Source organism: Pungitius pungitius, chromosome 17, assembly GCF_949316345.1.
Source record: "Pungitius pungitius chromosome 17, fPunPun2.1, whole genome shotgun sequence".
In the NCBI taxonomy this organism is placed as follows: domain Eukaryota; kingdom Metazoa; phylum Chordata; class Actinopteri; order Perciformes; family Gasterosteidae; genus Pungitius; species Pungitius pungitius.
This window is the reverse complement of record NC_084916.1, coordinates 173,322-189,502: the sequence shown is the minus strand read 5'-3', so window position 1 is coordinate 189,502 and position 16,181 is coordinate 173,322.

Here is a 16,181-nt window from a genome sequence, read left to right as displayed (position 1 = left end):
AACCGTCAGATGACTCCGGAAATAAAACTCTTTGCCACAGTCCCGGTTTTCTTCCGCTCGCTTTGAATAAATATGGACTGCAGAAGTGAGAGACATTCCCAATGGATTGTCACAGCACAGAGCAAAGAGGTTTAAGGACACATAGACGCAGCCGGGGGTGCTGTCGGGAGAGCGGGGGGGGCCTGACTGACCCTGCGACTTTGCACAGATTACCGATACATATCAGGTCAAAGCTGTCAGGCATTCCGGGACCTGAGATGCACAAGCTTGAACAAGCCTTTTCCCATATGCATTTTCTTTTTACATGTATTTCCGACCCATGCCACTGTATTATTTTCTCTTCGCCAATTTGTGTGGCAATAAATAGTGTTACAATGAGACGTTGCGTTCCTCCAGCCGTGCCTTCAGTGACTTGAATTACCAGGTAACAAACAAAGCACTTGCAGTAACAATGCTGCAAGCAGCTCAACGCACTGTTTTTTTTTAATGGACGAGAGGCAGGTCAAGTTTCCCTAAAGACAAGCCAATGGGTACCAGCGTCAGACTTGGGACCCCACATTTTGAGCTTCGCACTTAGGATATGTGTGTGTTTGTGTGTGTGTGTGTTTATATCATACGTGTGTCTGCGTGTGAGGCAGTTTGCTTGTGGCTGAATGCGAGCCTTTAATCAGATGGAGTGGTGTTGGCGTGAAGAAAACGATTGGCCCCAACTGGTCCCCGTGATGGCAGGACACAGGCCTCGCCTCACTCAAAAGGCATCATTAGAAAGTGACAAAACCGCCAGGGGCAAAACTGGCCCCGGTACAATGATCAATTCGGCAGACTGGATTGAATTATAGGGGGAGGGCGAGCCTCTTAAAGAAGGGGAGTTGGTATAGTACAGGGCCCCCTACTGCTTTAATTACTGATGTGTGCGTCTCCCAATTAACAGCGCACCTTTGGTCGGCCCGGCCGCGCCGGGCCTGCACAAAGCTGGAGAGGAGAAAGAACATTCTGCAGGGAAGCAGAGAGAGAGAGAGGGAGAGAGAGAGAGAGAGAGAGGAAGAGAGAGGGAGAGAGAGAGAGAGAGAGGGAGAGAGAGAGAGGAAGAGAGAGGGAGAGAGAGGGAGAGAGAGAGAGAGACGCGGGGTCTCACAACCCCGGCTGCTCATTAGCGAATGGTAATCGGCGGTCGAGAGGTTGGGCGCCCACCTCACAAAACGCCACATGTCAATTTGTCCCCTTCCATTCAGGGAGCTGCTCTCATTCTACCCAGCGCCCTCGTGGTCCCTTGTCGAGGAGAATTGGGTAGAGCGCCGTGGGGGGAAACACTCGAAGGGAACCGTAAACACAGGCCTTGAGTAAGGGGCCGCTTCGTCAACATAGAGAGGGACGGGGGGACGGGGGGGGGGGGTTCTGGCTTGTTCTCATCCATACTCACGCCGCCGTAAGACATCAGCCCCACTTCCATCGCCATTTTCCATCTCACGTCCCATGCATTCTACATGTATACACACATGTGAGATGAGGCCTTTGGAGTACATCCCTGCTACTATTCTTAGCATCAGAAATGTGCAACAAGCTGCAATACAGTGAAATGTATAGGAACTTTTCACAGGCTACTGCATTAGCAGTTGTGCCCTTACGCTGTGTCTGAGTCACACTGTGACACCGATCCGCTAATTTTTTATAGCCATTGTGTTGAATAGTAGCAGCAGGGATTATACGACGCACCCCCAATCTGCTTGGATAACTCAGCACCTTCTCTCTTAACAGAGAACCAATTTGTTTACACACACATTTAATCAGCAGTTTGTCATTTGTCAGAGAAGAAGATGTGTTCATGTTTAGACAAATGAGAGAGGTGTGTACACCCTAAAGCTGTAGTCTGAGCACATTATGAAGCTTCCTATTAGGCAAAGTATCGTAGTACTTTGTTACTCAGTTGCTGATCACTCACTGACATTTTGTGTAGCGAGCCTCTCTCTAAAGTATCATATTAACATACGTATTATGCATTGTATGATTATATTTCACATGTGATCTAATAAATGATATGGCACTGTAAGAATACGTTAATGTGTTGTAAAATATTTAAATACAAAAGGTTTTATAATGTGTTATGATTATATTTATATAGCAATATGAATACTCACAAGTGTTTATGGTGATTATGAGATATAAAAAGCAGATTATGACGCATTACAGGCAAGTTTTTAATTTATCATAGACATAGAAAGTGTTACTATTGAAGGCGTCAAACAATTCCTTAAAGTTGCTATCACACTAGAAATGTCTCATGCACATATAGCGGGGTGTAAATGTGACAGCGGACACGGATCTTTCAACACGCAGCGACAACGTAACATATACATCGTTTAAGGTTTTCTCCTGGCTGATCTTGAGCAGATGGGGTTTTCAATGTTGTGGGAGCTGAGCGAGGTTCGCTGTGGCATCACACATGGTCGTGCCCTTCAGCTCCAGTGCGGGTGCGTGCAGCACCAACCCTGTATTTGTTTAGGCCTCGCAATGTGACAAAGCAAAGCACCGAGCACGGTCCGCTGGGGAACCACAGAATATCTCATGCACCGAAGCAAATTCCATCCAATCGGAGACCGGCGAGGGCTAGCTCACGCTCCGACATTCAAAATTTAAATAAGATCGGCCCTCAGTCGAGTGGAAACAATGCAACCCTCCATCTTACCCATCTTACTTTGAAATGAGACCAGGTCGTCCTCATGGATTAGAGGTGGCTCATCACCGGTAGATATCTCTAGAGATCCATCTCCCTCAAATCCTTCAGGTCTCCGTCTATCTTCCGTTCTACCGCTCAATCTCCCTGTACTCTCTTCATCTGTATGGGCATGAGCTATAGTGGGGTAGAATGAAGTAAGATAATTCATATTTTAATCAGAAGGATCACTTTGGATGAGCGTGTGCACACACCCTCAAAAAAGCATTCATACAGTCGGTGTTCGGAATAGTAAATCAGACAGGAAATGGTTGATGAATATCTTTAAAAGCAATTCCTCTGGATAAACATTCTTAAAAATATGCAACATAAATGAAGGCTAAGCATGGCTTTGGTGTGCTTAGATATTCCACATCTTTTGCACCTCCGTTTTCTCATTAGGGCAGCTTCAACAAGGTTTAATTGCTATGGAAATAGAAGTGGTGAAACATGACAGGAACCTTCTCAAGCCTCAGCTATTTAGACCCATTATTACTGTATACTGTCCTTCAACCAATTATCGCCAATCTACTGCTCTGCAACCCCCCACCAACCTTCTCCCTCAGGATTTAAGCTGGCTCCATGCAGCTGCAGAAAGCCAGCTAAGGGTCGATAAATATAACTTGTAATCCAGTATGGTGCAAATTGAGTTTGTATTGGAGAAGGAAGAGCTTATTTGAGATTTCAGGCACCCCGTCTACACAACCTCAGCAAGTACACCCTGTGAAACCCACTCAAACCAACCAGTAGCACTCCCCCTTAACCGCGTTTTACCGTCATCCACTGACTAAAGGTTGCAATTTTTCCCTATAATTTGTATCCATTCAACTCTTAATAGAGAATTATGTATTCTCTTGCACAGAGAGCCACCTCAGTCTTGTTTGTGTGTGAGCTTTATTTGCACATAGCCAGGAAATGTCACCTTGCAAAGCATATTCACAGCTCAAGCTGTGTGTGTTTGCCACATAACGGAAAATGACTGGACCTCCGCAGAAGCAGACTAGGTACATCTGCATGAACAGAGCGCTCTGTCACCTTAAAGCACAGGTGTCAACCTCAAGGCCCCCGACCCCCCTGTCGGCCGGACCATCCCCTCCCCCTATGATGTTTAATGGTCTGGCCCACTTGAGATCAAAGTGGGCCGTATCTGGCCCAAACCTAAAATGAGTTTGACACCCCTGCCTTAAAGCAAGTGAGACATTTGCAGGCACATGGGTTTATGGGAAGTTAAGAAATCTTGAACGCACGACTGCATTAGTGCAGCGCTGTAGCGCTTCTTGCAAGAATTGGTCCCCGGCACAGTCATTTGGCATGGCCTCCCCACAGGCCAGCTTGTTGTCTGGCCCATTGTTAGCCCAGGAGGCTGGCCTGAGCCCTGAGGGCTTGGTCAGCGTTTAGGGTGTTTTGCAGGGTGAGGCGGAGTGGGAGGGAAGGGGTAAGGCTGGGGGGGAGAGATGGGTGCAGGCCAAGGCTGGGCAGGGCTTATTGCCAGGGTCTCAGTGGGACACCCTCCTTTCTGGGAGCCTATCTCAGCCCCCTCCTGGGGCCCCAGCAGGGTGCAGAGATACATGGTCAGTGCAAGACAGGTCCATCTGCCCCACTGCCTCCGCCCCGCTCATGCCAGCACCCTTCCATCACCTGCTCCATCGGCCCCTTATGGAAATGACCGACTGCTGCCTGACCTGGCTGACGCACGGCTCACCTTCAGCACATTCTGTGTCTTCTGTGCTTGGGTTTAAGCATAGCTGACGCAATGATAAGCCTCAAATACAAAACACAAATGACTGACTGACATGAGAAATGTATTCTCACACCGGCGACGTTCTAGTCTTTTGAAGCTTTTACAGAAACATCAGGAAAGCTGCTAGACAGATGTGTGTCTCTGGTGTGGTGGAGGATGTGTGTGAGAGAGTGTGTGTGTGCTGGGGGGTTATCTTTATTGGCTCCTCTTTTGAAAGCATTGTTTGCAGATGCAGGGAGGATCGTTAGCCTTCACAGAGCCCGGGTTCTGCAGGGTACCGCTCGTGCTATCTCACTGTGATCCCACGGAAATCTGCTGCACTGTCTCACGAGCAAGAGAAAATATGGAGTCGAATTCTAAAAATAAGAAGTCCTGTTTTTGCACAGGAAACACCTTCTCGCATAAAGCTGTGGTGTGAAGACGGAAAAAAAAGCACGCGGTACTTACGGCGACAAAAAAAGTTCTGAGCTGTATGAGAATTTCTGAGGATGTAAAACACATCAGGCAAAAAACGATATTCCAAAAGAGACATACAATTGTTAAGTTATTATTGTGTTTCTTATACTGAGATAACATCAATAAGGGGAAGAAATGTCGTGGTACAGTCCGGTGCAAACACTTTTGAGTGTGCAAGTGTGTTGCATCTTTATCAAGCTAACATCTATTTCCCTTTTTGAGCACAGTGGTTGAACAGACATGGTTTTTATGACTTTGTGTAATAATAATTTCTGTCTATTCCAGTTGGAGGTGTTAAACGAAGCAGGGCTGAAAAGGAGAACTTCACTGTTGTTTAGAGGTAATCTAATTCACACACACAGGGTAAAAAAAGGATTTTGTCTAGCTACCAGTTTGCATTGCTCGATCCTCTCTTTTCCTGTGCAAGTTTCTGCGAAGCAAACACCTAACTGACAAACTTTTCTTGTGGTCTGATACCACGGGGGACCATCCTGTCTGTCCTCAAAGTCAGCAGCTGTCAGTGCTTTCTCTGAGCAGAGCGTTCATTATTTTCTCTTTACTTCCGCATTATCCACTGGGTTCGTTGCTGTTTGGTGCGAACTGATTCTCCTTCAACAAAATAACACTCCGGAATAGGCCACAAGCTGCAAGGTAGCATGAAAAGCCACTGCATATTCTGCATGAGGATATGACCGTCTCAGGCTCACTAATGGAAGCTGTGGCCCATCTCTGGTTTGTTTCATTTCCAAATGAAGATGCTGTTTTATGTTCTATGTCTGGCAGCTCCATTTAGCTAAGGTGAGGGCACCTATATGTTGTGATTCTTTCAGACTGTAGTTCAACCTAAAATGTATTTCACACAGATCTGGCGAAATATTTTTAATCATGAACATGTGTCACCCTCCACCAGTGAGAATGAAGGAGCTTGATCTTTACGAGAGCGGCTCATTCAGATCACAGACAAAATGAGCTCTCCTGCCTCTGCAAACGGGTCATACGGCGCGGCCCATTGTGCCGCGCTGGCTGCCACCATGTTGAATGCGGTGAATGGGGAGCAGTCGTGCCCTCTGTGCGGGCCCAGCTGTCTTCGACTGATAGGATGGAGGAAGGGGGAGGCGGGGTGTAAGGAGGTGAACTAAGTAAGTTCAGGAGGCCCCGCGGATGTATAACCGAGCCGAACAGACTGTCGTGGTCGTCATCTTAAACCAAGCGACCGGAGGAGCAGCCGAGCAGTGGGCCGCGTGCGTGAAGAGGCAGCGCGAGCTAATTAATGCAGCCAAATGAGATCAGCAGTGGAGGCCCGGGCCAGGGCCGTATTGCTAAATAGCTTCCTTCATACGGGTCTGTGTGGTGTAATTACCGCCGAGCCACCTCACAATGCCGCCTTTACGTCCCACTGAAAGTGATTTCATGTCCCCCATTCTCCCATTAGCAGCATGTCTTTCAGATGCGATGAGAGAAGTCTGTCAATGGTTATTGTGTGCGATTGTGTGGGAGAGCGCCAGTTTGCTTTGAATATAATGAACAGCTCGGTGGATGCATTGAAGCGGGCACATGTTCACCCGATGCAGTGAATGCGAGGCTGCGGCCCACCAGCACGTAAATGTGGACTGATGGACATCAAATGATTCAAACCTGTTATGATAATTCTAAGCTATGTGTTTTGCTTTTAGAGCCGGGCAAGTCAGCACGTTGATTAGAATGGAGAAATGGAGCTGCAGTAAAAGCGTGTGACACTAGTTCCTCATTGTAAATGATTATTGTGTTGCTATACAAGCAACACCACTTGACTGACAACATACACCAAGATGTTTGTAGTGATTTTTCTTGTGTTTTATGCAGATATTACAATAATATCTTCCCAAATCTATCAACTAAATCCTACACTAACCACGTTTAGTAAATAATTGCATGAGGGGGACGCTGCCATATAAGCAGTGGAGCAAGAATACCGGAGCTATCGCCCTTTTCTTTCTTCTAGTCCATATGCTGCTGCTGTCCGCCATCATAATCCCCACATTCAAGTCCCCATGAATATAGACACCAACAACCGTTTGGTGTGTAATGTAGCAGAAGCATCTAGCTGGCCGCCACTATAGTGCCACCCTGACACTGTCAAAGGTGCCACGTTTAGCCCCGGGCGCTACTACTCAATCACTGCCTGGTTCACAGGGGCCAGCACACCAGCAGGGCCCACTAACGCTTTACTAACTCTGACCGCCTCCTCTCCTCTGCCCCCCCACCCCCCTCCCCTTCCCATGTCCGGAGCGGCGAAAACCGGCGTCCCCCCTCAACCCCCCCGGCCCCTGTGGATGGAGCTCATCCACTCAGCACTATAGACAGGCCGTGTTTCGCTGCCCGTGGAGGAAGGTCCCGGGGCAGGAGAACTCTCCCACTGCTCCTGGAACCACCCGCCCCGACAGGACATATGTGGTAATGGGCTGCTATGTCCCAGACCTTTCACCGGGGAGCCCTGCAGGATGCGCAAAAACACCTAATGTAAAGATGATTTATAAACTAACGATTTCTCAATTCTTTGTTTTTGTTTGTTTTCCTTTCATTGCCATTGGATATAGAAGTAAAGTAAAAAGGTGGTGCCTTTCAATTCAAACAGCGAGTAGGGAGAAAAGAGAAAGAGAGACACGGAAAATAAGAAAAACCATTATAGCGAGAAGATACTGTGGGCAAATAAAGTACGACAAGGGACAGCGGACAAGAGCTGAGAGGGGAGCAGAGAAGCATGGCCCAGCCATAGAGATCAGTTCCAGTATTCACAGGTCCAGCTGGGTAGGAGGTGAGAATTCAGGGTCAGGCTCCGACACGACTCCTTGACTTCTAATTTGAAGATTCTCATTTTCAGTTCCCGAACTGAGGGCAAGAAATCGTACCTGTGAGAAGCCCTCAGGCAGAACAGGGAGAGGTGTGGAAGAATCTGTTTCTGACAGAGAGGAGGCTGCTCAACTTGCCTTTGCTCCATCTGTGTGTCTATACAACCACAGTGGAGGGTTTGTGATGTTGTACATGCGAATGGAAAACTTCAGGCTCAAAGACTGCACATGCATGTCTTGAGTATTGCTGGTTTGTGGCCAGACGAAAAATCGGATGTTGGATGACTCACTAGCAGCTTTAAAAAATATCATTTTTGATTTGAAATAGTCCCAAACCAGTGTAGTTTATTCAAGTTGGAGTTAGGTTTTTTAGAATCATCAGTTTCCAGCATTTTCGAAAACGTAACTGATTTGACATTTTGAATGGATTCACGTTGTTGGTGATTTTGTGGATTTTTTTTTATGTGAGGATTAACAAATTATAGCTTTTGTCACTGAAACGCTGCGGCCTAAAGCGAAAACAGAAAGTGTCATGATCCGGATTCCTCCTTGTTTTGTTTTTCTACACACACACACACACACACACACACACACACACACACACACACACACACACACACACGCACACCCAGCTGATACTCATTAACCCACCTCCTCATTCCCATTCATGCTTTCACTCGCCCTAAACGCCCACAGCCGCTTTCCATAGCAATCAACTCTCACACTGATTCTCAACTCACCTGTTTCTGCTCACTGCTTAATTTGTTTGACTATTTCTAACCTCTGTTTCTCTACTCCTCTGTCAGACTGTTGTTGGACGCTGAGCTGGTGCCTTGTCCCTGTGTTACCAATCCAGCGTTGTCTTTTTTCGAGATCTACTTTAAGTTTTGTGCCGTCGTCGCCCACGGTGCCGTTGAGTTTTTATACTTTTAAAAGCCTCAGCGAGTGGTATTTTGGTGTCTCTCAGGCACCCGAGCCGGCCGTAGAGAGGTGACGTCTCAACACAGAGACACACACCACCTCTTACACTTCTGTCTCAGCGATGTGGAAGAGACCAGCGTGACCTTTGTCCAGCCTCGCTCTGAGATGATCTCAGACCCATTTTCACTTCTTCATTATGTCAAGTATCATTGACACTTAGAGTCACATGTCTACACGCACAGGCGCACACACACAATTTAGCTTCATCTTAAAACCTCAATCGTCCTTTTGATGAATTGAGCTGGTAAATGAATAAGCTCGGTCTGCTTGACGCATTCCTATCTGTCTCATATTGTTGAATAATTTCACTTTGCCTCAGCACGGTGTGTAAATTCTCTGCACACGTCTCCAATTTGCTCTGCCACCTTAACACAATCACTGCTTGATACCATGAAGAGTGCGGAGACATAATCCAGACCCAGCTGTTGATGATAGCATGAACAAATTACAACCCTTTTATCGACATATTTATCAGTCAGCTGAAAGAAGGATTATTGCATGAATCAAAATAAATCCATATCCAGGTATTCTCTTAACCAACAATTAGTGGTTCTAGCAGCATTGTTAGAATATTTGTTGAGATTAAAAAGCATCAATGAATTGAAATGAAAAAAGTGAATATTTTGTTTTCTTTTATGAAATTATTAGAATTTTTTTTATTGTGTTTCTTTCTATATTTCTTTTCTCAATAATTCACATTTGTTTAACTGTAAAGCAGCGAAAGTATTCCACCATCTTCAGCATCATCCACCCAAAGCCACAGTACCATATTTGTTATTTCGTCCGGTTGTGTTTGTCTCCACTTAAATGACTTTCGTACAGATCTTCTTTTCCCTATTTCCTTGTTACCATCCCACATGTTAAAGTCAGGACTTATTGTCCCAGCAGGTATCAAGGGACTTGCTTGGTCTCGAGCTTTGAGGAGAACCATCCTGCTTGTTAACCCCTCGCTCTGCAGGGCTTCAGGGTTCACTGAACCAAGGAGAGGACATCTTTCCACAGAGAGCACCATGTCTCTCTCTACAGAACCCTGTGGAGGAGACACACTGGGACACACACACACACACACACACTAGGGTAGTCCCTAGCCATACACTCTCTGACCCCTCCACCCCGAGTCCTCCTTGTACTGCCCGCTCCCCCTACAGTCTCCTCCTTGCGGCCCCCGATGAGAGGAGCCGTATTGAGCGGGAGCTTGAAACCATGCTTGTATTGTCTAAGGAGTTGCCGGCACTTACCTCCACTTGAACATTTAGTGCTGTCTTGCTGGGCCTGGACAGAGAATAGCACTATAGGGTCACTGATGAATTGCTATTTCTGGACAAGAGATAAACACACTGCTTTGTAGGGATTATCTCTCAAATCTGTGGCAGCAGAGCTGAGATTTCTTTGTGTATGGAATATGTACAGTATCTTATGATTAACTCTTGATGAAGGACATGACCAAGTCAATTACTTTTCTGAGTCATGTGTAAAATATCAATGAAACCTTTAAATATCCTATAGATCTAAGGATGTTCCTTTACAAATCTGTTTTTACACGTTGACTTGTAGTTATTTTTCATCATCAAAAGTGAGTGGACTAAAAAATAAGTTTAATTCGGCACATTTAAACATGACATTATGATTTGATTATAGGCTTGATTATTGCTTACAATTGCTGGTATCGAATTCTCAAGCCCATCGATCAGAGTTTGGGATTTTACTTTGAATACATTCTTTAAATAATCATTCATTTTGTTTAAGAAGAACGCCTTCCCGAGTTCAATCTTGATGAGAGAAACATAGTCAAAAACACCCTAAAGCAACAGCCGAACTAGATATACAGCTGCATATTGCATATACACATTTGATTTTTGTATCAAAAGGGTTTTTCAGTGCGTGTGAAGAATAAAAATGAAATTCTTATGCGTGCTAAGACTGCCACCCGGTAACATCAAGACGCCCTAAACAGCTGCCACTGTGCATGTGTGTCGCTCCTGCATGTGTGTGTGTGTGTGTGTGTCCATGTGTGTTTGTCTGTGCATTTTAATAATAAGGTGTCGACTCTGCCCTCTAAGGCCCAACTGTGGGGATTCCCAATGGTGTGCATTCGGACCTGCACCCATGTATGTGTGTGTGTGTGTGTGTGTTGGGGAGAGCGTATCTGCGCACCACAGCGCAACACCTGCCAGAGGCTGCGTGAGCTGCAGAAGACACGGTGGAGCTTCGCCAGCTCCACGCGCACCCAAAACAAACACACAAACCGAGCACACCCAAAATGTTTCATTGCAATAATTCATATTTTCATACACAAAATTCACAGAAGAAAACGCTTCTAAATGGCCAGACATCACACCTACACTGTAAAAACTGTAAACACACCTGTTTACCCACACACACACGCATGCGGGTAAATGTAATAACCACAGGGCCGGTATGATCTGTGTCTCTCTCCCCAGGTCTTGCTGGCTGTGCAGGTGCCCAGCAGCTCCCATATTACTGCAGTAGGCAGGGGAGCCTGGCAGAGCCACCGGCCTACAAAGTTCAATATAAACGAACAGTGGGAACTCGCAGGGACCTGGCAGGAAAAAGCTTAGCAAAGTTAAAGCCTCACCAGCCCTTCCCCTCTGCCCCTGCCAGTGACTCACAAGACACACGTGCAGTGCATATGGGCATGCAAGGCTGCGCACACTCACACTAAAGTACACACAGATCACCTATTTCAGGAGCTGCCGGACGGGCCATTTGGTGTGTTTTCACATTATGCACTTTCAGTTCATTTGTGTTAATATGACATCTAAAGAGAACATAAGCCCTCCAAATGCATGAATATGAGAAAGTAGGATTGCTTGTCTGAGCCTTGTGGGACATTAAAACCAGAGAACAACACGTTATACTGGGAACATCAAATTATCCCTACTTTTAGTTTTTACTAAAAGTATAAAAGTTCAGAAATGAACAAATATGATTTTATTGCTGCCTTCTGGGATTGACAAAGCACTTTCCATTTCTAGGATTCATGAGAGGAAATCCTTCCCATTGCTGGCAGAATCTCGGTGAAAGGAGGTTGAAAGAGAAATGGCTCCCCTCCTCCTCTCCCGCTCCCAGCCTTCTCTCTGTCTGCTTTGCGGGGTCGCTCCCCTCTTCAGATGGCTGTGCACGCAATAATGACCCAACAGATGGGTTTATTAGAGGGCGGTTAAGACAGCCAGCGGGGGGCTTGTTCAGGGGGAACCAAAAGCCGAAGCGCCAGGAGCTCTGGGTGAAAAGCAGACTGACAGGAAGCGAGTGACTCTGCCTCTCCCCTCGGTTGTTGATCCAATAGGAACGATCTCTTCCTCGGAACGACCTCGGCCTTCGTGACTGGTGACGAGTCGTCCCCTTGTCTGTCTGTGTGTGTGTGTGTGTGTGTGTGTTTTTGTGCTACCCCCGTGTGCATGTGTGCACCCCTCCTTACGTAATGGCCCCACGCTTGGTATTTGTACATTTCCGTACATATGCCTCCCCCATGAAGCATGTGCACGCCTTTTGACATGTAAATGAGATCTAGCTGGCTTTGTTACCTGCGTGTTAATGCTTGTTTAGGATGTCATCTGTCTCTTTTCGCCTCTCCATTCAGCGGGGCGGGCAGCGCGCTTTGTGCCGCCAGCCCCCAGGTGTCGAAGGAGGTCCTTCAAACCCTCGTTAGTGTCCCAGAGTGTGCTCTGCTGGAGCATGCCTCTCCAGATCACAGGACAAAATGGGACACAACACATCCTTATTATTCCCTTTGCACTTCTTGGTCTCCCTGGCACTGTTAGCTTTCACTGATCAATAGGCCCTCAATGGAGTTGATTTAGCAAATAAAGGCAAAGAAGGGGACATCAACTCAGGCATATGGATGGGATTCAGCAGGAAGGAAATCAGTAAATGAGTCTCTAATTAACTGATTAAAAGAAGATCAGAGGTTTTATTATCATTCATTAGAAATGATTACCAATTACCACAAAAAAAAGCTGCCGATGCTGAATTGTATGATTAAAAAAGAAAACAATAACATTTTTTAATTTAGCAAGGTAGAATAGGACAATGAAAATCACAGGTTAAGTCAATTGACCATTGGACTGTGGGAGAAAGCCCACTACTGGCATTGGGTGGGTGGGCTGCAAACTTCAACATGCTTAATGGTGCCGACCACCGCACCATCAGTGCAGTATGTTTAAGTTCAACCTTTACGTATACAAAGTAGTCTGATTACACCAGTTCGCTCTCTTCTGCACAGGCACCAACAAATGTTTGTCACTGTAGGAGCTATAATTTAGTTATATATTCTTTAAATATATTTTTCTTGATTGTTTGGGTAGCGGGATCACTAATTGAGTAATTGGATCACTAATTGGGTAATGCGGTGGGCACCTGGAGGTTACTTAAGGGCATAGCCAGGTGGGACCAGCATGCACCAGGGTGACAAATAAGTTTTTACCAGTTACCAGTTAAACAGTTACCAGTTACAGCAGTGAAACAGTTAACAGTTAGACAGTGCAATGTCCAATGCGATTGGTCCTCCGTGCTCAGGCGACACACAGAGGAATCCCCTCAGAGGATATTGCACTGCTTTAGAGACCACTCATCTGAGGAGTGTAAGGCACACGACACCTGGAGGGAGACATCTAATGCATGTTTGGGGGTCCTTCACGGTCTCTCACCTCCGAAACCACAGCCTAGGACCTCCCCCCACCCACCAGCCGGATGCTGGTGAGCCCCCTCTCTTGTATTCTCCTCCCCTCTCCTACTCAGTAAAGGTCATCCAATCCTGGCCACCGCCCAACTCCAACCCCTAAAACCATGAAGACAAACAGAATTAAGGGCATCAACGCGGAGCTTTTAGCCTCTTCTCCCTCTCTTGGGGTGTGTGTATCTCCTTTGTTGTCTCACTCCGTCAGTCTATACTACCCCTTGACTCTCCAATCATTGATAGACCATGCCCTTATACAGTATGAAGTCATCCTTTACGCAACAACTGACGAGTTCACTGCATTTTTTCCGACAGCCATGGACTTTAGAGCTTCAGATTTTACATATAAAATCATTTTATCAGGCGCTTTTGTAGATTAGAACATGCAACAGTATGTAAATCAGTTTAGCACCTTAGCTCAACCAGCTCCAATGTTAAAATGCTGCCCACACATGAATGCATGGATATGAATAATACCGTATAATGTGAAATGATATAACATCACACTCACTTTGCACATTGCGAAGGGATATTCCGTGTAAGACGTTATTTTATTTTGGATAATTGAATTAATATTTTTCAGAAAAAACAAATTGAATTAACCGTATAGGCTCATGATACGAATTACACATTTTTCTTTTGTTGTAGGTCTTCTTTCTGTAAAAGTGGATGATAAATAGCACATATATTCAAGCTTCCAAAACAATCCGCATCCAGCAAAGACACAATCCACAAATGTCTGTAATCCTTTTAATCTGCCATGATGACCCAGGGTAACGCCATGTCACCACAAGTGTTTGGCTTCGCCGATTCGACACCCCACGTCTTCTCCTCAGAAACTCACCCTGACCCTGGCTGTAGCCCTCTGGTCTCCTCCCTCCTCCTCCTCCCCTCCCACCACCACCACCACCCACCATGACACCGCGGCTCCTTCTGCCCTGTCTCAAGTGGCTACCATCGTCTCAGACACGGCTTGGCCTGAAGCCGACACCGCTGCGCGTGGCGAGCCCCATTCAGGTGGCGTAAATATAGCCCGGCCTGACACTGAGTTGACGCTACATGCAGCTTTGGATGTAAACAAACTTAAACATCAAATATAAAAATATAAAAAAATAAGCCTACAGCATCACTCACAAGAGCTTACGGTATCCACCATTGACCAGAGATGATGCCAGGATCTCTCGCGTCTCACTTGCCTTTCCTCTTTCTTTGCATGACAGGGCCGTTTGCACCGAGCACCAATTGCCATGACAGTGTGACCCCCAACCTTTTTTCTGCTTGTCCCCACAACCCATCCCCTAACAGCCCTGCTTCCTTTTCCTTTCCTTGTCCCCTCACCATCCATGTCATCCCCCGCCCTCCTCTAGCACCCACCCACACCCCTGCTCTTCCCTCTATGACAATATCCTGGTAATGGTGGCCTTTGTTTTTCTTGGCCCGGGCGCCTGGATTTGTCAGGACGCATTTCCTGCCCGCAGACTGAGGGGGCTGCTGCTGCGTGGCAATCTGGGCTCACTTCTCAGGCAGCTAAACCCTTTGACACTGTGCTTTTTAATTAAAATTACATTATGATTAATCAGGCAGAAGGAGGGGCCCTCCCCCTCACTTTCCCTCCCTCCTCCTCCTCCTCCTCCTCTCTCTCCTCCTGCCCGGTTTCCAGGCAGGTTTGATTACAACCTGTGACAGACGCTCCTCACTGCCAAGCCGCTAAAGATGTGCTGGCAGATGCGGAGGCCCGGCCAGCTTGTCAAGCCCCGGGGTTGCAGGCATCCAGGGAGAGAGCGGCACAGAGGCGGAGGAAGGAAGGGGAAGCAGGGGTACAAAAATGTTTTAAAATAAGAGCAGAAAAAGCAGTGAAAGCTGCAAGAAAATGGCAAGTTGTGTGAATAAATACCAGGTATTTGACCAGAGAGCAATATTAAGAGGAAGGAGAGGAGGGACAATGTGGCAAGCCATCAGGCAGACTCACGAGCAGGCAGAGCTTGTGTATGGCCGTATTGATTGGGGGGGGGGGGGGGGTCTGTTGTGGTACACGAACAGAGGGGAAAGACGACATGAAAAGAAGAATCATTCCTCCCTGAATGGAGCCTATACTTAACTCCAGTGTCTAGGCAGGTACTCGTGTTCCTTTATACACAGTTGCAGTGGTGGCACGTAACATCGGAGCTGTGTGTGCTCACATGTTTGCTTACTCAGGCTGAAATAGTCATGTTACAAGTATGTAGAGACATAAAAATAATAAGCACAACCAGTGAAGGGCATGTCAGTGAGGGAGAGCACAACAGGGACTAAGGCCAAGGCCCTCTACACGAGTGCTGTCCTCTTACTTGAGCGATGCCACATCGTTGTTTTATCTTTCTAAAAATGGTTTGATAGAATAGTCAAGCAAAAGAACGCTGTCATTAAGGAAACATGTCAATTCATAGTAGGAGATGTATTACACTTGTTGCAAACTAGGTCAACTGGCATTTAGCACATCACATCCACTGCAATAAGCCTTGCATGATCTGCAGGGGCCGCAAAAGAATATGTTGTGGCCACGTCTTACGTAATGAACATGTGGCTCTTTTGTGTACGGAATTGTTTGATGGTTGTGTTTTTGTGCTTGCATTTATTTCTGCATGCTTGTGTGTGTGTGTGTGTGTGTGTGTATGTGGGTATGTGTGGTAGTGTGTGATTAAAAAAAGGGGACGCTGGTGATGAGTGGGTTGAGCAGGCGCGACCGCCGCGATAGAAGTGTAACAGAGTTTGTAAAGCTCGGAAAGGATC